Source organism: Macaca fascicularis, chromosome 4 (assembly GCF_037993035.2).
Source record: "Macaca fascicularis isolate 582-1 chromosome 4, T2T-MFA8v1.1".
Lineage (NCBI taxonomy): Eukaryota > Metazoa > Chordata > Mammalia > Primates > Cercopithecidae > Macaca > Macaca fascicularis.
In genome coordinates this window covers 81,107,076-81,130,162 of record NC_088378.1, presented here as the reverse complement: position 1 = coordinate 81,130,162, position 23,087 = coordinate 81,107,076, and positions in this window count along the sequence as shown.

Sequence of the window (23,087 nt, the reverse complement as noted above, 5' to 3'; positions counted from 1 at the left end):
GTCGTGTTGTCTCTTTACACTCTCCCCAACAGAATTTCATGAAAGTAGCATCTGCTGGTCTTCAGTGTGTGCAAACAGGAACATACAAATCTGTAAGGTTTTAGAAAGCTGCATCAATAAATTTTCTGGAAGTCAATCCCTGTTCTCAAACTTTTCCTTCTTTCCCAGAGCTTTTCAATTACATTAATACTCCGTCCCCACCCCACATTGAATCTAACTGAATCTATCCAGCCCTGTTATTTTCTAAAATCTTAATTTAGCACTTAGAAAAAAAAGAAATTATACCATTTTTTGAGGACCAGAACATATCCACCTTTCTGCAACTAAGAATATATATAAAAAGAAGAAAAACATAATATTTTCATTATATCAAGTAAACAATTGCTCTTTCGTTGTCATTTCCAAGGAAATAAATGTCAAAGTATGGTATTATAGTGATACACTGCTATTCCCTATAAATTTACCAATGAAAGCAGCCCTATAGGGTGGATTTATGATGATATGAAATGAAAAAAGCAGGATTAGGCAACAGTTAACAGATATTAAAATGTCAAGCACAAGGTGAAAATAATCCTTTGATTGAAGATAGTAGTTTGTGGAATTCACATGTTTCATGAATTATACAATGATGAACAACTATTCTATTGAAGATATTTTATTTCATTTATTTGACATAATACTATTCTGTTAAATGAGTTAAGGAAAGAAGGGAAGGAACAGCAATACCCAGCTCCTGTATAAATCAGAATAGATTAATTTATGCTATGATGACAGACTAACTCCAAACTCTAGCAGCTTAAAGGAACAAAAAGTTACTTCTTGCTTTTGCTGCAGGTTTAATGCAGGTCAATAATAGAATCTGCTCATCATAGCCTCTGAGGCTGATGGAAGCTCTATTTTAACACTTGCTTCCACATCAACAAGGCACAGGAAGGGGACTCAGTAAATTATGTACTGATATTAAAGCTTTTGCCTGAAAGTGACAGGCACACTTTCACTCATTCCTGAACATTCTGCTGAACAAAGAAAGTCGCATGGTAATTTCTAACAAAAGCAAGAAGGTTCAACCCTACTAGCTACCTGGAAGGACAATTAGAATAGCAGCTCTCCACGCCTACAATTTAATAAAGAGAATTAGACATTTACTCCAATGGCAACACAAGAAGAGATATGATAAGGACCTAGGAGTATAATGATGAAAATATAATGATAATGCCAATACAAAGATTAGTAATATCTACATTGTATTGATTCATTATTTATTATTTTATTATTTTTTCCAGGCATCATTCTAAGTCCTCTACATGGCATATGGCATTAAGGCATTTAATTCTCAAAGCAGTTCTGTGAGATAGGTAGTACTGTTATAACCTCATTCTATATAGAAAACATGAGGCACAAAGAAGTTAAACTACTTGTTCATAGTTGTTTATGGACTAGATAGGTAGGGGTGTGTGTGTGTGTGTGTGTGTGTGTGTGTGTGTGTGTGTGTGTGTGTAGTGTTTTGAGTGAGCCAAGATTTGAACCTAAGGAATTTGTTTCCTGAGCCCGAGCCCTAAATTCTGTATGACATAATAGCCCATTTGCTTTAGTACATTCACTTTCAACTTTTGTTTTTAATATATAGGACACTTACTTACATTAAAGCTTATTAAGAAGCTTATTATAAAAATGGATCTAATTGGAGCATCTTTGGTTAAAGCAGGAAGAAGAAGTCAAAGCTCTACCCATTCGGGGCAGCATGTGTCTCCCAGCTACTGATTTAGAAGGCTGTCATTAACATCAAAAAAGGATTGAAATTTGTTTATTTGCTAAAAATGTAACCACTTAATATGACTCTTCAGGCTCTCATACCTTAGCTAAATTATCTAATTATAGCAGATAGCAGTTGTTTCTTTCTCTCTCTCTCTAACAAACAAACAAACAAAAAAAAACAGAAAAAATAGAGTATCCTGAGACACAAAGACAGGACAAGCTGAAATTGAAGATATGAAGCCTTTGATTTCTAGAGCTTAATTTTAGAAAAACTTTTCTCGACTACATGTATCCAAACAAACCCAGAATTAAGAGAACTGTAAAGAGCTGTAAGAAATGGACAACACCTCATAAAAATGATGAAACACAGAATCCTACCAGCTAGTTGTTAGACAGCTGGTTATTTTGTGTAAATCTATGAAGAGGCTGAAAAGCACAGCTATCTGGCAGCCACCTACAGAGAGTCTGAATACTCCGTATACTCCATGAAATCTATGCACTTGTCGAAAGTGTTTGTTCTTCTGATCTTAAATGGTCTCTCCTTTACTCTTTCTTTGTTAACCCTGAACTGAGAAAATATTGATATTGTGTGTTTTTAGCTTCTCCACCAATAATTGCTTTCTCTAAACTTGTCTGAATATAATAAAGAAATAAAAACTCAGTTTTAATGTTATATTTTCTCACAGTTCAACAGTTAACTTCAGTATTTACCACTAAATACTATTTTAAGAAAATAAATATTTGAGAACAAGCAACCTGAATTTCAAGTCATCAATAACATATTAATAACTATTTAACACCCTAACCTGCCCTTAAAACACAGTAATTAGGTATTAAGTTTGGATGTGAGAGCTAGTTTAAATAAATACAAAATAAATAAGCAAATACATAATAAATACATACATTTTCTAGACAGCCTTCCATGCCACACACAGAGCTACATTCATTCACCAAATACTTTCATTTAATTAACCTCATAAAGATATTAATGTACTTCAGCCTTGCCATGTAAGACTTTTTTTTTTAACCTTTATAATTATAACAGGATATCACTATACTGAAGAGAATAAGGTTAAAATATTTTATTACTTATAATTATTTTCAACTCTATTATTATATTTAATTGGTAAGTAAAAATTTGAAGAAAGAATTTTGAATATTTTGCAATTATTTAGACAAAAAAATGATAATTTGAAATACAAACAGTCTGAATTTAAAAAATAAATTAGAAAACATAATTTTCCCATGAAAAAGATATTAGCATACCATAGAGTATTTAAAGTGTGTTTACATTTCTGGAAACTTTCTAATATCAAAATATATTGCTGATATCTCTCTTCATCGTTTGGATTTTGCATTACAATGTGCCTACTGGACACAAAATTTAAAGGCTCTATGAATTTTCAAAGAAAACATTAAAGATTAAGGCAATATAAGCAAATTTTTTATGACCCTTGAAGAAGTTTCACATCAAACATGTAACACAGCAAATGATCCTAAAAACAAATAAACAAATTAAAAACAAAACTTCACCTTAGACATTGACAGTTTTTCTAGTCTTGTCTTGAACTTGTCACCCATGGGACTTTTACCTCTGAAATTTTCCCTATTAAATGCATCTATCTCAACCTCTAAGGCACTTAAAACTTCTCGTTCCTCTTTTATTCAGAATAGTTTGCTCTTCCAAGGAAATCTGGGCACTGGATATTATCATTTATGTTGGACAAAAAATTTTCCTGACAAAGTTGTTACATATGGTTTATCAGTTTTTTTTTTTTTTTTTTTTTTTTTTTTTTTTTTTTTTTAAGACACCATCTTGCTCTGTCACCCAGGCTAGAGTGCAGTGATGTGATCTCAGCTCACTCCAGTGTCCACCTCCTGGATTCAAGCGATATTCCTGCCTCAGGTTCCTGAGTGGCTGGGACTACAAGCATGCACTCCTATGCCAGGCTAATTTTTGTATTTGTAGTAGAGACAGGACACTGCAGTGAGTTGTGATTTTACCATATTGGCCAGGCTGTTCTTGAACTCCTGACCTCGTGATCCACCCACCTTGCCCTCCCAAAGTGTTGAGATTACAGGAGTGAACCACCGTGCCGGCTGCTTTATCAGATTATTTAATTCCCCAAAATTCTGTTTATGTTCTCAGTGCTATGACTATGACATTTTACATTAGATTTATTTTTTAGATTCCACAAGGATCTCCATATATTTATTCCTGCAGAGTTATGGGAAGCTTATATAAAACATTGTAGGCAATGATGTTGTCATTGTCCCGATATGCTACAAAGTTTCATCATTGTCATTGAAGACTCAGCTGATAAGTTAGATATACTCTTGCTTTAAAAAATGCCTTTGTACCATCTAAATGGTCACAGCTGCTATAGTGACAAATGTCATCTGTCCTCAATATGTATTTTTCTAAATCTCCAAAGAGTAACATCTGAACAACAAAGAAAAGGAGTAGAATCACATAGAGACATTATATTCTTGGAATAAGCTCTATTTTTCTTACTGGAGAGTTACAATGGAATGGAGAAATTCAAAATATTTTATTAACAGATTTTTCCCCTTTTATGAGTAATACTGTGTTTAATTTCTGGAGTTTTCATCCCCGAGTCAGTAAGTCATCATAAACGAAAGAAATTGAATTTGGATTTAAGAAATACCACTATCCCTCTTAAGCAAGCTAGAAATTTAGCAAAACTTTTAAAGTCCACTATGATTTATTATGTAACCTTGGAGTTTTTTAATATGACTTTAATTTTTTTTTTTTTTTGGCAATCTGACGCTTATCTCAGTTGTATTGTCCTATGTGCTTCCTGTTCTCTCAAAGGGAGGTGATCTAGATTAATGAGTTTGAACTCCACAGATTAATACTCTATAATAGCAATCATTTTTTCAATTGGTATTATTTCACTATTTCAATTTTCTGCAAACACTTGGGACACATACTAACCTAGAGGGATGACAAACAATAAGATTAAGCTAGAGCAGCAATGATGTAAATTTTCACACAACCTTCAGAAATATGAGTATCAATTTCTTTAGGATTAGACCAAAGACAAGATGACTGTTGCCAAGGAAGAAAGACAATTTATTCTTTAAACGATCTTTCAATGTTCTTTCCCTAAAGCCTGCCCGCTAACTAAAATCATGCCCATGAGATAAAGGAAGCCAGTAAGATATATTCCACAGAAGCACAGAATGTTTACCAAAGTTTGATCAAAGAGAATAGTACTATTTTTTTCAACACAGCATTGGTAATGCAAATTAGTTGAGGAGAGTGGTGTTATTACTGTTACAGTCTTTCATAGAATGAGGATTTGCTGAACTTGAACATGTGTTCCAGAAATGTAGGCAGATTGTTGTTGAAAATAAAATGAACAATTTCAGCAGTTATAACACACGGTGAAACAACTTTATATTGATTAATAATACCCAATATTAAAGATATATTAAAGACTCTTTATAATAATACATGTATCATTAGGAAAAATACCTGAAAACTGGGGCTTTCGTCATCTGTCTTCAAAGTTTCAGGTGCGATAATCATGTCCTTGGATAGTAGCAGTAGAAACAATAATAATGATCTGAAGTAGCAGGTAATAGTCTACCAAATAATTTTAATCGTTTGTACATAGTAACTTTTAAATAGAATAAAATACCTTTAGAGAAACATCATTAACAAGTAATATTTATCATATGTCTATGAGGCTATAAGCATATATCAAATGCTCATAAGTAGGAAGTTTATTTGTTACTTACATACATTGCCTTTTTTCCATCCTCACAGTAGGGAAGTACAGAAAGATAAATTTCTCAAAAGTATAATTTATTCACTGAAATTTGATCAAAGCAAAATTTGATGACTTTTTCTTCAACACAACATTGTACAGTATAATTTTTATTGTTTTGTAATAAAACAATGTTACTATCTTCATTACAAATACATATTAGAAAGGTTAAACAATTTACTCACAATCATAGGAGTAATAAGAATGGTTTAGCAAACATTTGAATGGAGACCATCTGACCAGAAAGCTAAGCTCTTAACTATCATATGATCTGACCATATGAATATTCATTACTATAAAAACACTCTGAACAGTTATTTGGCCAATATTCTCAAGGCAAAAATAGAAAAAAAAAAAAAATGATCCTGCTAGAGGCTCTTAAAGACAACCTTTGGATCTCCATTTACTGAGTTCTTTGGGTATAAATATCATTTAAGTCATTTCATTAACATGCATTTGTATTCTACTGTATACTGTTGATTTCCAGGAATGCACAATAGGATGAAAAAGCAAAGCATAGAAAAATAAGTTTAAAAATTGTGATTTAATGTTTAAGTAATGGTTAAATGGCAATAAAAGCATTGTCAAGAGAAATTGCAGACTTAATTTCCCATTAAATGAAACAACAAATTTAATATCATCCACAAACTGAAGAGAGTTCACCAGATATGTTGGAGAAGAAAATAATTTACGTAAGAGACAAGTCAAAAGAATGCATGACAATTGAAAAGAGATAGAGAACTGGAATGCTATTACTTGTAAGAGATGTTGTATATGGCAATATGTAATCTACAATAAAAATTTAACAGAGCATTTTAATTTCTGTTAGGCCCATCAGTTAATTTCGACATGCTGATTTAAAAAAAAATGGCAAATATATCTTTTAAAAGGTACTTTTGAATTAAAAAAGGTACAAAGTGGCAGGTTGCGGTGGCTCACGCCTGTAATCTCAGCACTTTGGGAGGCTGAGGCAGGTGGATCATGTGGTCAAAGACCGAGACCATCCTGGCCAACATGGTGAAACTCTGTCTCTATTAAAACTACAAAAATTATCCTGGCGTGGTGGCATGTGCCTGTAGTTCCAGTTTTGGGGAGGCTGAGGCAGGAGAATCTCTTGAACCCGGGAGGCAGAGGTTGCAGTGAGCCGAGATCACGCCACTGCACTCCAGCCTGGTGACAGAGTGAGACTCCATCTCAAAAAAAAAAAAAAAAAAAAAAAAAAAAGCCACAAAGTATCCAATTTAAAGAAAATACCACTTGGTTTAGCTTGAAAAGACAAACTTTATTCATAGTTTACTTCTTGCATAGGGATAAGAAAAAAATAAATGCTTCAGAATGGGTTGTACTCTTCGACTTTACGTAGAACAGAAAGAAAAATATGCAATGGCTTTTGTTCCTAGGTCTCATATAAATGTCTGACTTGTCAACAAAAATTCATAAATACAATTAATAGGCAGGCATGGTGTTCAGCTATTCCTATCAAAGCCTACATACACACACACACACACACACGACTAAGATGAGTTTAATACTCTTGTAGAACTAACAGTGAAAAAATGGAGGCATTTTCTAAACTATAGAATGAATATATAGAAGAATATCCCATCATGGAGGAAAGGAAAATAAATAAAATTTTTAAATAGTTTCACTATTGTGAATAATGAATTATGCATTGGAAAACAAACTTTGAGAATATGATGCAACCTGATAAATTTAAAATATTAATACAAATTCATTTTTAAAAAGGCTTATCGATAGCCTCTCTTGCACACCAACATGCTAGATCCCAGAAACTTACGGATGGACATTGAAGGAACATTTTCCCTTAAGTAGGTTATAATTTGATGAAGAAAATAGTCATATATCTCCTTTAAAAAACAAATCAGATATTAACATTGTTCTTATAGTCATAACAATAGATGATAATGAAATATAAATGATTTGGAAGTGACCTTTGAACTTCACTGTATGGTTTAGAAAGGTCAAAAAGCCCAAAGCAGGAAGGAGGGAGAGAGTACCATGAGACAAACGTGAGGAGTGTGCAAAAGTACAAGTATGTAGAATGCACTTAACTTCTGAGAACCCAGATTTAATCATCTTTGTAAGGAGTGTTCAGTGGAACTGTTGAGAACATAATTTGGGGACAGAGTTAATGTAAACAAAAAAATACAGGGTAGTTTAAAAATGTAATTATATGAGTGAAATTATTGTATCTTTATTTTAGAAAAATAACTCTAGAAACCTCATGGAAGACAGATTATATTAGAGGAAGGCTTAAGTTTGAAACTGTAGTGATTAACTTTTGCTTTATCCAGGGGGTAAATGTACATAGTCTGAACTATTGATAAAGACAGGAGACAGAGAAACACTAGGTAGAAGAGGGTGGTTCCCGGGCAAAGGCCCCACCCTCAAGCCTGGAAACTTGCAGCCTTAAATGAGAACAGGTATTCCTGTTTTCATGTCCAAAAGTTGTCTTTTGGCCCACTAAGTCCCCCTATCCTGTACCCATATAAACTCCAAACCCCCAGCTTCACAAGCAGACGAGGAGATGAACAGAAGAGCAGAAGAACAGCAGCACAGTGCAGCAGAGGGAAGGAATCGAGCATTTGAACATCCAGAGGAGTTTAGCTGGGACGGTTGGAAAGGAGATCAGCTGCTGGATGGCCCAGCTCCAGGGGAACATCATCTTCTCATGGTCAAATGCCAGAAGAAGATCATCTTCTTACTCCATCCCGCTTCCTGTTCTCCATCCATCCCACTGAGAGCCACCTCTACCACTCACTAAAAACCCTGCATTGATCCTTCAAGTCCCTGTGTGACCCAATTCTTCCTGTACGCTGGAGAAGGACCTGGGCACCAAGAGGTCACTGAGCTGATTAACACTTAAGCCACCCAGGACAGCAAGGATAAAAGAGCACACTGTAACACACACCCACTTGGGCTTTGGGAGTTGCAGACACCTACCCCTGGACACTGACATGGAGTCGGAACTCAGTGATGCTTGTCCATTCTCCTGTATCTGCCAGTGTGCATGCTTCCCCTCCCAAAAGGGGTTTAAGTGTGCACTGCAGTGTCCACTGAGAACAGATGTGTCACACCCCTGTCACATATCCTTCGAGAAGGATCAAGGAATTTTCCTGTTTCACTATGACACTAGAAGTCACAAAGTAAAGAAGACAGAGATAAAATGAGAATTCTTGTAAGATGTAATTTAAAGGTAATGCCAATTAATTGAGTGGGTAGGCAAAAAATATATATAATTAAAAATAAGGTCCTTGGTGAGCTGATTTTCATTTGCAAATGGATGGAGTAGATGCAGTTTTCCCTGTTCCTCCCACTAAGTACAACCAAAATCCCTAAACATTACAGGTAAAATAATAAAGAGATTATTAATAAAACTGATATAAACATTTATGCATATATTTTTGCATGAACACTCTTATTAAACATAGTGCTAGAATTTCTAGCAGGTGCAAGAAAGAAACTAAAAGTCAAGGAGATTCACAGGGAAGAGATAAAACAATTCCTATTTGTAGGTGAAATAATTTTCTTCATAGAAAATCCTAAGGAATCTATTACAAAATCTAGAAGTAATACATGAGTCCTTCGAGGCTTCAGGATACATGATAAATATGAAAAAAAATAATTGTATTTCTTTTATAATTGTAATGAATATGTGGACACAGAAATTATAATGCAGTTTACAATATTGCTCCAACAAAATGAAGTACTTAGGTGTAAATCAAACAAAATATGTATAGTATTTATATGCTGAAAACAACACAACATTATGAGAAAAAAATAAACAAATAAATGGAGAGAGATACCATGCTCAAGGATTGAAAGACGAACAGAGCAAAACTGTTAACTGTCTTAAAATTGATTTATAGGCTTAATGCAATTTCTATAAAATTCCAGCAACAGTTTTTGTCGATATGGACAATATCCTAAAGTTTACATGGAAAGACAGAACTAGAAAAGCTGAAGTAATTTTGAAAAAGAAAATAAAGTGTGAGAAATCAGTCTATTTGATTTCAAGTAAATATGTACCGACAGTAATCAAGACAGTGTTGTATTGGTGGAATAATATACACATAGATGAATGAAACAGAATAGAGAATCTAGAAATAGGCTGACATAAATACACCCAACTGATTTTTGACAAAGGTATAAAAGCAATTCAATTATGTCAATACAGACTTTTCAACAAATCATGTGGAAACAATAGGACATCAATAAACAATAATAATTAATCTGACCAAAATTACACACCTCATACAAAAATTAACTAAAAATGGATTACAAACATAAATATGCAATTTAAGAGAGTAAAATAGAAAAACACATAGGAGAATGTCTTCATTATCTAGGGCTTGGCAAAAATATTCTTAGACTTGACACCAAAATTATGATCTACAAAAGAAAAAAACAGGTAAATTTGATTCCATCAAAATTAAAAATATTTGCTCTGTGATAGTTCCTGTCCAGTGGGATAAAAGACAAGCCAAAGAGTGTGATACAATATTTTCAAATTATAGATCAAAAAACTAGTATCTAGAATATATAAGGAACTCTCATAGGCAAAACACATAAAAGGACATTTATCTAAAGAAGATAAGTCGCACATAACAACATGAAAAGTTGTTCAACTTCAATACTTCTTAGGAAAGTGCAAATTAAACTTCAATGGGATACCATTATACACTTATCAGAATGGCAAAAGTGAAAAACAAATAATGACAACCCTAAATCTTGGCCAGGATACAAAGAAACAATCACTCATACTTTGCTGCTGGGGATAGAAAATGTTACAGCCACTATAGAAAACAGTTTGGCAGTTTAAAATATAACTATCACACAACCTAGCAATTGGACTCCTGGAAATGTACCCAAAGAAGTGAAGACTCATGTTCACTGAAATTTCTGTACCCAAATGTTTATACCAGCTTTACTCATAATAGCACCAAATAACTCATATGTCCTTCATCAAGTGAATGGTTAAACAAAACATGGACTAGTACTCAGCAATACCCTAGGATATTATTCAGCGGTAAAAGGAAGTGCATTGTTGAGCTGGATGAATCTCCAGACAAGTATATGGTGTGAAAAATCCCATTCCGAAACGTGAAATACTGTAGGATTCTATTTTTTGTAACATTCCTTAAATGAGATAATTAGAGAAATGAAGAACAGATTATTGATTTCTAGAAATGAAGGGGGGATTGGGAGCAGGAGGGAAGCAAGTATGGCTATAAAATGGAAACAGAAATGATCCTTTTGATAATAGAAATGTTTTGTATATTGACTGTATTACTGTCAATATCCTAATTGTGATAATGTGCTGTAGTTTTGTAAGTTATTACCACTGGGGCATACTAGGTAATAAGTTAATGGTATTTCTCTATTTTTTCACTGCATATTTCATACTACATATAAACCTATAATTGTTTTCAAATAAAAGGCTAATTTTAAAATATAAATAATTTTTTTTTTTTTTAAATTCCGGGGTCAGGGGTGAGGGATGGGTGTATGTAAAAGAAAACCCAGGAGAGAAACCAGTTTGAGGGAAACATGCAAGTTTTAAAAATATTGATTTTGAGCTGTCCATGAGATTTTTTGCGGGTTGCATTCTTCTACAAGTGGATTCCAGAATGAATTAGCGATCAGGACATTTATTTTTTAGTCACCTTGGGATTACCAACTGTGACAGGAACAACAATAAAAAAAGCTTATTAAAGGTGTTTCATGTTGAGTGGAAATGGATGGCCAGGCATGTATGACATTGATTCAATCCTTCATGGGATACAGGCTGCCTCAGGAAAGGGATACACATGGGTTAAGTGGCTATCTAGAGCTGACCACAACCCCCCAGCTAAGACAACAACTGCCTCCTTCAAGCAGAATCCTGCTAGGACATCTTCAGTTGCAACACAACAGTCTTTTACCTAAATCTGAAATTCAGGACTGAGCGTCAAGGTAGAATTTGACCTTTATTTTGGAATCTGTTCTTCCATTATTCTCAGGAAACTACCTACGAGCTCATCAAGAAAGAAAATGTGGAGCCACATGGGGAGAGGAAACATTCAGTATAGAAATATTATACGTGTAAACAAGAGAAAGAAGTTAGCATGTCATGATAATTTAGCACAGATAAACACATTTTCAAAGAGGTCACCCACAGAAACCAGTTTGGTGAAAAGTAAAGGCCTTTCTTCTAGAAGTTTAAAACTGAGAAAAAAAAATTAATGAGAATAAACAAAAGGGGCCTTTTCCCCCAAAATGCCAACTATACTTGTAATAAGTATATTTAATTTGATAGTCCCTGTGATAGCAAGCAAATATGCGGTTTAATTCCTGTTCTTTAGGGAAGAGTGTGGTGACTCTCAGGTAAGTTAAATAAATCTTATAGCCCAGACCTACTAATAGCTGGCATAGCATTGCTGGGATTTGAACCACATCTAGTTATTCCAAATTACTAATCGTCTGGCTCTGTAACATCAGTTATCCTTATTCAATCTGACAACAAATAACATATTTTACTTACATACTTTCCAATGGAAGGGAATCATATTCTACTTTACTCTTTAAAAAGTCAATCATCCTTTCCTTTACTTACTCAGAGCAGCAGAGTGTGAAAAAGCATCAGAGAGATTTTAACAGTAGCATGCATAGTATACTAAACAGGTCTGTGCTAGGCTCATTAGCACTATCATCTCCAATATTCTCAATCACGAAGATGCAGAGTTAATATTATCCTCATATTATAGATGAGATAACAGGCTTAAAAAGGACATCCTGGTTGATGGTATCATATCTTTAGGTAAGCAGATGAAGGCAGACTCAAAGAAGAGGAAATTAAAGAGAAAACATGGAAAAACAATTCAACATTTTATTTTCTGTCAGTAACATTACATATACTTTTATGGCAGTTTTAGTGTGGCCATGAGTTGATTTTTAAGTGGATCAATATTATATTTCTGAGATCCCATATAACAATTAGATGTATTTTCTTCAAACCTGGAGTATCTTCCTTACAATGAAAAGAAATTAGTTGGGCTGTCAAGATGGCCAAAGAGGAACAGTTCCAGTCTGCAGCTCCCAGTGAGATCAATGCAGAAGGTGGGTGATTTCTGCATTTCCAACTGAAGTACCCAGCTCATCTCATTGGGACGGGTTAGACAGTGGGTGCAGCCCACAGAGGGCGAGCCGAAACAGGGTGGGGTGTCGCCTCACTGTGAGAGTGCTAGGGATTGGGAAACTCCCTCCGCTAGCCAAGGGAAGCCATGAGGGACTGTGCTGTGAGGGATGGTGCACTCTGGCCAAGATACTATGCTTTTCCCATGGTCTTTGCAACCTGCAGAACAGGAGATTCCCTCAGGTTCCTATGCCACCAGGGCCCTGGGTTTCAAGCACAAAATTGGGCAGCCATTTGGGCAGACACTGAGTTAGCTGCAGGAGTTTTTTAATGCCCCAGTGGCACCTGGAATGCCAGTGAGACAGAATCATTCACTCCCCTAGAAAGGGGGCTGAAGCCAGGGAGCCAAGTGGTCTAGCTCAGCAGGTCCCACCCCCATGGAACTCAGCAAAGATCCACTGGCTTGAAATTCTCACTGCCAGCAAAGCAGTCTGAAGTCGACCTGGGATGCTCCAGCTTGCTGAAGGGAGGGGCGTCCGCCATTACTGAGGCTTGAGTAGGTGGTTTCCCCTCACAGTGTAAACAAAGCTGTGGGGAAGTTTGAACTGTGCAGAGCCCACTGAAGCTTGGCAAAGCCACTGTAGTCAGACTGCCTCTCTAGATTCCTCCTCTCAGGCAGGGCATCTCTGAAAGAAAGGTAGCAGCTCCAGTCAGGAGCTTATAGCTAAAACTCCCATTTTCCTGGGGCAGAGCACCTGGGGTAAGGGGTGCCTGTGGGCACAGCTTCAGCAGACTTAAACATTCCTGCCTGATGGCTCTGAAGAGAGCAATGGGTCTCCCAGCAGAGTGCTAGAGCTCTGCTAAGGGACAGACTGCATCCAAGTGGTTCCCTGACCTCCATGCCTCCTGACTGGGAGACACCCCCTAGCAAGGGTCAACAGACACTTTATACAGCAGAGCTCCAGATGGCATCTGTCAGGTGCCCCTCTAGGATGAAGCTTCCAGAGGAAGGAAGAGGCAACTATCTTTGCTGTTCTGCAGCCTCAGCTGGTGATATCTAGGCAAACAGGGTCTGGAGTGGACCCCTAGCAAACTCAAGCAGACCTGCAGCAGAAGGGTCTGACTGTTAGAAGGAAAACTAACAAATACAAAGTAATAGCAACAACATCAACAAAAAAGGACGTCCACACAGAAACACCATCCAAAGGTCACCAACATCAAATAACTAAGGTAGATAAATCCACAAAGATGAGGAAAATCAGTGCAAAAAGGCTGAAAATCCCAAAAACAAGAACGTCTCTTCTTCTCCAAAAGATCACAACTCCTTGTTAGCAAGGGAAAAAACTAGACGGAGAATGAGTTTGAAGAATTGACAGAACAGGATTCAGAAGGTGGGTAATAACAAAGTCTTCCAAGCTAAAGCAGCATGTTCTAACCTAAAGCAAGGAAGCTAAGAACCTTGAAAAAACGTTAAAGGAATTGCTAACTGGAATAACCAGTTTAGAGAAGAGCATAAATGACCTCATAGAGGTGAAAAACACAGAACAGAAACTTCGTGAAGCGTACACAAATATCAGTGGCCTTATCGATCAAGCGGAAGAAAGGATATCAGAGGTTGAAGATGAACTTAATGAAATAGAGAAAAAAAGAATGAAAAGGAATGAAAAAAGCCTGCAAGAAATATAGGACTATGTGAAAAGACCAAACCTACGTTGGATTGGCGTACCTGAAAGTGACGGGGAGAATTGAACCAAGTTGGAAAACACTCTTCAGGATAGTATCCAGAACTTCCCCAACCTAGAAAAACAGGCTCACATTCAAATTGAGGAATTTTGTAGAATAACACCAAGAGTAACACCAAGACACATAATCATTCAGATTCACCAAGGTTGAAATGAAGGAAAAAAATGTTAAGAGTAGCCAGAAAGAAAGGTCAGTTTACCCACAAAGGGAAGCCCATCAGACTAACAGTAGATCTCTCTGCAGAAATCCTCCAATCCAGAAGAGAATAGGGACTGATATTCAATATTCTTAAAAGAATTTTAAATCGAGAACTTCATATCAGCCCAAGTAAGCTTCATAAGCAGAGGAGAAATAAAATCCTTTACAGACAAGCAAATGCTGAGAGATTTTGTCACCACCAGTCCTGCCTTACAAGACCTCCTGAAGGAAGCACTATATATGGAAAGGAAAAATCGGTACCAGCCACTGCAGAAATATACCAAATTGTAAAGACAATTGACAATATGAAGAAACTGCATCAACTAATGGGCAAAATAACCTGCTAGCATCATAATGACAGGATCAAATTCACACATAACAATATTAACCTTAAATGTAAGAGAGCTAAATGCTCCAATTAAAAGACACAGATTGGCAAATTGGATACAGACTCAAGACTTATTGGTGCGCTGTATTCACGAGACCCACCTGACATTCAAAGACACACATAGGCTCAAAATAAAGGGATGGAGGAGTATTTACCAATCTAATCAAAAACCAAAAAAAAAAAAAAAAGAAAAGAAAAAAAGAAAAAAAAAAGCAAAGCAGGGGTTGTAATCCTAGTCTCTGGTAAAACACACTTTAAACCAACAAAGATCAAAAAAGACAAAGAAGGGCATTACATAATGGTAAAGGGATCAATGTAACAAGAAGAACTAACTATCCTAAATATATATGTACCAATACAGGAGCACCCAGATTCACAAAGCAGGTTCTTAGACACCTACAAAGAGACTTAGATTTCCACACAATATTAGTGGGAGACTTTAACATCCCACTGTCAATATTAGATGAATGAGACAGAAAATTAACAAAGATATTCAGGACTTGAATTCAGCTCTGGACCAACTGGACCTAATAGACATCTATAGAACTCTGCACCCCCAAATCAACAGAGTGTACATTCTTCTCAGCACCACATCACATTTCTTCTAAAATTGACCACATAATTGGAAGTAAAACACTACTCAGCAAATGCAAAAGAAAGGAAATCAAAACAAAGAGTCTCTCAGACCACAGTGCAATAAAATTAGAACTCAGAATTAAGAAAGTCACTCAAAACCATGCAACTACATGGAACTGAACAACCTGCTCCTGAATGACTACTGGGTAAATAACAAAACCAAGACAGAAATAAGTAAGTTCTTTGAAACCGGTGAGAACAAAGACACAACACACCAGCATCTCTGGGACACAGCTAAAGCAGTATTTAGAGGGAAATTTATAGCACTAAATGCCCACAGGTAAAAGCAGGAAATATTTAAAATTGACACCCTAACATCACAATTAAAAGAAGTAGAGAAGCAACAGCACACAAATTAAAAAGCTAGCAGAAGACAAGAAGTAACTAAGATCAGAGCAGAACTGAAGGAGATAGAGAAATGAAAAACCCTTCAAATAATCAGTGAATCCAGGAGCTGGTTTTTTGAAAAGATTAACAAAATAGACTGCTAGCCAGACTAATAAAGAAGAAAACAGAGAAGAATAAAATAGACACAATAAAAAATAATAAAGAGGATAATATCACCACTGATCCACAGACATACAAACTACCATCAGAGAGTATTATAAACACCTCAATGCAAATAAACTAGAAAATCTAGAAAAAAAAAAATAGATAAATTCCTGGACACATACACACTCCCAAGACTAAACCAGGAAGATGTCGAATCTCTGAATAGACCAAAAACAAGTTCCAAAATTGAGGCAGTAATTAATAGCCTACCAACAACAACAACAAAAAAGCCCGAGACCAGACGAATTCACAGCTGAATTCTACCAGAGGTCCAAAGAGGAGCTGGTAACATTCCTTCTGAAATGATTCTAAAAATAGAAAAAGAGGGACTACTCCCTAACTGATTTTATGAGGCTAACATTATCCTGATACCAAAACCTGGCAGAGATCCAATAAAAAAGAAAATTTCAGGAAACTATCTCTGATGAACATCAATGTGAAAATCCTCAATAAAATTCTGGCAAAACAAATACGGCAGCACATCAAAAAGTTTACCCATCACAATCAGGTTGGCTTCATCCCTAGGATGCAAGGCTGGTTCAACATACACAAATCAATAAACGTAATCCATCACATAAACAGAACCAATGACAAAAGCCACTTGATTATCTCATAGATGCAGAAAAGGCCTTCAATAAAATTCAACATCTCTTCATGTTAAAAATGTGCAATACATTAGGTATTGATGAAGTGTATCTCAAAATAATAAGAGCTAATTATGATAAACCCAAAGCCAATATCATACTGAATGAGCAAAACTGGAAGCATTCCGTTTGAAAACCAGCACAAGACAAGGATGACCTCTGTCAACACTCCTATTCAGCATAGTATTGAATGTTCTGGCAGGGCAATCAAGCAAGAGAAAGAAATAAATGGTATTCAGATAGGAAGAGAGGAAGTCAAATAGTCTCTGTTTGCAGATGACATGAGTATATATTTAGAAAACCCCATCATGTCAGCCCAAAATCTCCTTAAGCTGATAAACAACTTCAGCAAAATCTCCAGGATAAAAAAATCATTGTGCAAAAATGACAAGCATTCCTATACACCGATAAGAGACAAACAGAGAGCCAAATCATGAGTGAACTCCCATTCACAATTGCTGCTAAGAGATAAATACCTAGGAAGACAACTTACAAGTAATGCGAATGACCTCTTCAAGAAAAACTACAAACCACTGCTCAAGGAAATAAGAGAGGACACAAACAAATGGAAAATATTCCATATTCATACACAGGAAGAATTAATATCATGAAAATGGCCATACTGCCCAATGTAATTTATAGATTCAATGGTACCCCCATAAGCTACCATTGACTTTCTTCACAGAATTAGAAAAAAACTATTTTAAATTTCATATGAAACCAAAAAAGAGCCTGTATAGCCAAGACAATCCTAAGCCAAAGGAACAAAGCTAGAGACATCATGCTACCTGACTTCAAACTATACTACACGCATACAGTAAATAAAACAGTATGGTACTGGTACCAAAATAAATATATAGACCAATGGAACAGAACAGAGGCCTCAAAAATAATGCCACACATCTACAACCATCTGATCTTTGACAAACCTGACAAAACCAAACAAAGGGAAATGTATCTCCTATTTAATAAATGGTGCTGGGAAAACTGGCTAGCCATATACAGAAAACTGAAACTGGACCCCTTCCTTACACCTTATACAAAAATTAACTCAAGATGGATTAAAGACTTAAACATAAGACCTACAACCATAAAAACCCTAGAAGAAAACCTAGACAATAGCACTCAGGACATGGGCATGGGCAAAGACCATGACTAAAACACCAAAAGCAATGGCAACAAAAGCCAAAATTGAAAAACGGGATCTAATTAAACTAAAGAGCTTCTGCACAGCAAAACAAACTATCATCAGAGTGAACAAGCAACCTACAGAATGGGAGAAAATTTTTGCAATCTATCCATCTGACAAAGGGCTACTATCCAGAATCTACAAGGAACTTAAACAAATTTACAAGAGAAAAACAAACAACTCCATCAGAAAGTGAGCGAAGGATATGAACAAACACTTCTCAACATTTATGAGGCCAATAAACATGAGAAAAAGCTCATCATCACTCATCATTAGCAAAATGCAAATAGAAACTACAATGAGATACCACCTCATGCCAGTTAGAATGGCGATCATTATAAAGTCAGGAAACAACAGATGCTGGAGAGGATGTGGAGAAATAGAAATGCTTTTACACTGTTCTTGGGAGTGTAAATTAGTTCAACCATTGTGGAAGACAGTGTGGCAATTCCTCAAGGATCTAGAACCAGAAATGCCATTTCACCCAGCAATCCAATTACTGGGTATATACCCAAAGCATTATAAATCATTCTACTATAAAGACACATGCACATGTATGTTTATTGCAGCACTGTTCACAATAGCAAAGACTTTGAACCAACCCACATGCCCATCAGTGATAGACTGGAGAGATAAAATGTGGCACAAATATACCATGGAATACAATGCAACCATAAAAAAGGATAAGTTCATGTCCTTTGCAGAGACATGGATGAAGCTGGAAACCATCATTCTCACCAAACTAACACAAGAACAGAAAACCAAACACCACATGTTCTCACTCATAAGTGTGAGTTGAACAGTGAGAACACATGAACTCAGGGAGGGGAACATCACACACCAGGGCCTGTTGGGGGGTGGGGGTTAGGGGAGGTATAGCATTAACAGAAATACCTAATGTAGATGACAGGTTGATGGGTGCAGCGAACCACCATGGCATGTGCATACCTATTTAACAAACCTACACATTCTGCACATGTGTCCCCGTACTTCAAGTATAAAAAGAAGAAAAGAAAAGAAGATAGTTGAATAAAAGTACATAAATATATAAATTTCATAATTATACATGTTTGCAAAAACTATTGTTCAAAAAAATAGACTGACAGCATTTTCTAAGGATTAACTTTAAAGGAATATTTGCTTCTGTTTCTCCTCACGCCCACCTTTATTTATCTGCTACATTAGGCAGGCTACTGGTAACCCAAGTTGGTCCTCTCCCACTACAGTCTTAACTGCTAGCATGGCAAGGATTAGAGTACATTGTTGTGGGAGATAGCTTTTTCAAAGGGGCAACTTCTTTCCTTTTATATTACCATAAGGTAGGAAATTTTTTTCCTCTATTTCACAGTAGGCCTGGGTCTCACCCCCTATGCACACACACATCAGAGCCTTCCACATGGACTTGTGTGCATGGGCATTGAATCCTCCCATTAGGTTCCTTTCACCCTGGATACCTGGACAAATTGTTGAGAATATATTTCTTGTTACCAATGGTTAGTCAAAATAAAACTGCGATAAAGCCAGATGAGTTAATGAATAAAACAAACAAACAAACAAAATAGTTGGTAATATTTATCATAGAATTTTATTAGATATTTAAATATATAGATACATTTTACTTTCAGAAGGTGTAAATTAATAAAGTCAGCCAGGTCACAATTAATGTGTTTTTTTTTTTTTTTCAGTTATATAAATCACTCATTAAGTCATATTGCTTGAATCTTCATCATTGGAGTGATATAATTTATTTAAAACTAATTTGGATATATTCTGAATGTGCAATAATTGTTTGAAAACCCTTAGATAATATCTTTATGTATACCCCAAACCTTAAAATTTAATTAAACTTGATTATGTTAATTTACTATTAAAATTATAAAATAATCAGTAAAATTTCATAAGCCATCAACATTCATGCTAAATATTAATCTACATTTTGGGCTTTCTGTGACACTGCTGTCTTAAAAAATGTCCTACAATCCAAGCCAAAATATCAATTTTTTTTCAAATTATTTAAAGAATGATTTTTAAAATGGGACAGATATTTTAAATTTCAAAATGAAGCTTTTTAGAAATTTCTAGAATACAAGAAAATAATATGACCAAATACATTCACACATAAACAGTGAATACTATAAGGGTAAAGAAATCAGAACTTTCAGCACATTTGTTTTACATTCTCTCTTTTTTTTAAGAATTTATTTTTAGAGAAGTTTTAGGTCCACAAGCAGTATGAAAAGATAGGTTCAGAGATTCCATTTGCTCCCTACCCCCACACATACACAGCCTCTCCTAGTATTCACATCTCCTACCTGAGTGAGACGTTTGTTACAACTAATGAAACCTAGAATGAAACATCATAATCACCCGAAGTCCATAGTTCACATTAGAGTCCACTCTTGAGGTTATATATTCTATAGGTTTAAAATGACATTATCCATCATTATAGTATCATACAGAATAGTTTTACTACCTTAAAAATCCTGTTTTCTACCTATTTATCTCCCACCCCTATCCCCAGGCAATAACTGATCTTTTAACTATCTTCATAGTTTTGCCTTTTCCAGATGTGATATAGTTAGAATCATACTGTATGTAGCTTTTTCAGATTGGGGCTTCTTTCACTTAGTAATATGCATTTAAGTTTCCTCCTTATCTTTTTACAGCTTGACAGCGTATTTATTTTTAACACTAAATAATATTCCATTTTCCAGATGTAGCACAGCTTATTTATTCATTCACCTACTGAAAAATATTTTGGTTGCTTTCAAGTTTTGGCAAGTATGCATAAAGCTGCTTTAAACATTGGTATACAGGCTTTTGTATGAACATATGTTTTCAATACATTTCAGTAAATACCAAGGAGTGAAATTGCTAGATTGTATGGTAAGATAATATACTAGGTAAGATCCTAATGTCTTCATATTGGGCATTAGGTTTTGTCTTAGTCCATTTGTTCTGCTATAACAAAACACCAAAGACTGGGTAATTTGTAAAGAACAGAAATTTATTTTCTCATAGCTTTAGAGGCAAATAAGTCAAAGATGAAAGCATTAGCAGGTTTGGCTGTCTGGAAAGGACTGTTCTCTGCTTCCAAATGGTACTTTGAAGCTACATCCTCTGAAGGGGAGAACTGCTGGATTCTCATGTGGCAGGAGGTAGAAGGGCAAGCAAGTGGAATACTGTATGAAGCCTCTTTCATAAGGGCCATAATCCTATTCAAAAGGGAGGGGTCCTTATGGCCTAATCAGCTTTTAAAGACCCCATTTCTCAATACCATCACATTGACCACTTAGTTTCAAAACCTAAGTTTTGGAAGGGACATGTTCGAACCACAGCCAGTTTAGATATATAAATTTGGAGGAGCACAAACGTTTAGACCATACTATGGTCGTTTTGTTTTCAAACCATGTTTACAGTGTATGGTAATTATATAAAACTTATTTGAACATCAAAAATTGTCAGAGATTAGTTTTCTGAACACTTGTACCACATCTAATCTTTTCCCCAGATTTTGAAACACTTTGTTAAACACACTGGAAGCCAATGATTAATGTATAAATATCCTCCATATTATTTGTTATCAACTAAAAAAATGTAGACCTAAAAATTAGCAAAAGAAATTACAAAAGTGCCATTCAGAAGCTTGTTCAGAGTTCAACAATAGAAATAACTGTTTCTTTAACTTTTTGATGCAATACATGCCATTTCCTGAAGTTTAAGAACCAATTATTTGCTGTCAAGTATCCTTCCATTAGTTATTCCCAATCCCTTTTTTAAACAGAAAACAGGCTTATATTTTAAGAAAAATATGATGTTAAATGTGTCTAAATCATCTGTGTATAAGGATGGAATAAGAGGTCATAAGCAAAGTATTTTGATAAACCCTTCAATCTATAATAGAAATGGATTAATATTAAACATAATGACAAAATGCCACCTCTTCTGAGCTTACAATGGTTAAAAAAATAAAACAGGAAAAGTCTTTTTATAAAAGCATGAACGCAGTTTTAAAAAACCTTCCCACTTTCAACTGCAGAAAACATAAATTATATACTTTGCAACCAGCTGTAATGGTAGGCATAGGCAGCTGGTCCAATTTACTGTATAGTACTATTGTACATATTGTTTGATGCACAAATTACTTATAATTTCTAGAAGTGCATCTTTGCAGTTTGATATTTTTAAGCAGCACTTCAACAACTTGAAAAGTTGTAGACTTTTGGAGAGGCTAATTCTAAAAAGGCTTTGCCATTGCTGAGTGTGTTTTTCCACATCATAGTTTACAATAGCCTATTTTATATGTTCAAAAAGTAAACAGAAATGCATGATGTTTTCCACAGTTTCAGGAAATAACTTAGTGAAATTCTGATGATTTCTATGTTCTGATTCTTGAAGTTAAATCTTTTACTATGTTCATTGCAAAAGTACACATGCACCTCAAAAATCTGCCATCACCACAGAGGAGTACGAAGGAAAAGGAATTCAAATCATTGGAGACCATTGAATTGGGGTCAAATATATTGGAAAATAATTCATGAATTTGAACACAGCGTTATTACAACTTTTTATCTTCTCAGTCAAAGGGGGAAAAGCAAGCACCTAGATTAAAATCAAAAGTCACTTTATCAACTATGAAATTATAGGAGGATTCAAAATCACAAAAGCATGCATTTTTCTGTGTGTCTGAATTTGTCTTTTTATATGTGTTAATGTGTAGAATCAAGGGGAATGAATGTTAAAAATTTCCATGTATCCAAATTTCCTCTTCATATAAGGGTATCCGTCATTTGGGATTAGGGACTCCATTAATGATCACATTTTACTTTAATTACCTTATGAATGGCCTGCCTCCAAATACAGTCCTGTTCTGAGGTGCTGGGAGTAAAGGCTTCAGTATATAAGTTTCGAGAGAACACAATTCAGCCTATAACATATCTTGAATCTTTCTGTCATCTTCACTCTCCTATCTACAATCATCACGCCCTGCTGGTGGCACCTATTAAATATGTCTCTAATATGTCTACTTTTCTCTATTACACTCCACTAA